The sequence below is a fragment of the Pempheris klunzingeri genome, chromosome 1 (genome assembly GCF_042242105.1).
Source record: "Pempheris klunzingeri isolate RE-2024b chromosome 1, fPemKlu1.hap1, whole genome shotgun sequence".
NCBI classification, from domain to species: Eukaryota; Metazoa; Chordata; class Actinopteri; order Acropomatiformes; family Pempheridae; genus Pempheris; species Pempheris klunzingeri.
In genome coordinates, this window is record NC_092012.1 from 866,398 (window position 1) to 867,082 (window position 685).

Genomic DNA, 685 nt, shown 5'->3' on the forward strand with positions numbered 1-685 from the left:
ACAGTGAAACAACACGACGTGGTTCTGTTGGCGTCCTCAGACCGTGACCCCCCCGCTGCACTGAGGCGGGGGGGGGGTGAGAGTCAGCATCTCCAAACCTGAGGCCACGGTTCTCATGGGAGCGGGTTACTGCCCCAGGTGGGGGAGTTAAAGTATCTGTGGGACAAGAGGGAGCTGATCCAGAAGGAGAAGCTCTCTGTTTACCAGTCGATCCACGTTCCTGCCCTCAGCTGAGGTCACGAGCTCTGGGTGAAGACCGGAGGGACGAGGTCCAGGATACAAGCAGCCGAAATGAGCTCAGAGGGGGAGGAGCTCCAAGGGTGAGGAGAAAAGAGGGGGAGGAGCTCCGATGGGGAGGAGCTCCAAGGGGGAGGGGCTCTGAGGGTGAAGGGCTCTAAGGGTGAGGAGCTCCGATGGGGAGGAGCTCCAAGGAGGAGGGGCTCTGAGGGGGAGGAGCTCTGAGGGTGAAGGGCTCTAAGGGGGAGGAGCTCTAAGTGTGAGGGGCTCTAAGGGTGAGGAGCTCCGATGGGGAGGAGCTCCAAGGGGGAGGGGCTCTGGGGGGGAGGGGCTTAAGGGGAGGGGCTGCAGGGATTATATATCTAATGTGGCCTCGGGGTCCGACAGGAGGATCTGGAGCGTCTTGTTTTGGAGAAGGACGTCCTGTGTGACCCGTTGCCACGGTGAC

At 61.3% G+C, this 685-nt stretch overlaps 1 protein-coding gene across 1 annotated transcript in view; it reads right to left on the minus strand.

Moving 5' to 3' along the window:
- Positions 1 to 459: 459 nt before the first annotated feature.
- Positions 460 to 685, minus strand: part of LOC139199690 (zinc finger protein 395-like) — a 7,646-nt gene continuing 7,420 nt past the window's right edge. Inside the window, exon 10 of the mRNA XM_070828794.1 lies at positions 460 to 685. This exon is cut by the window's right edge and continues 646 nt beyond it. The gene's annotated coding sequence lies outside the window, so the exon portion shown is untranslated.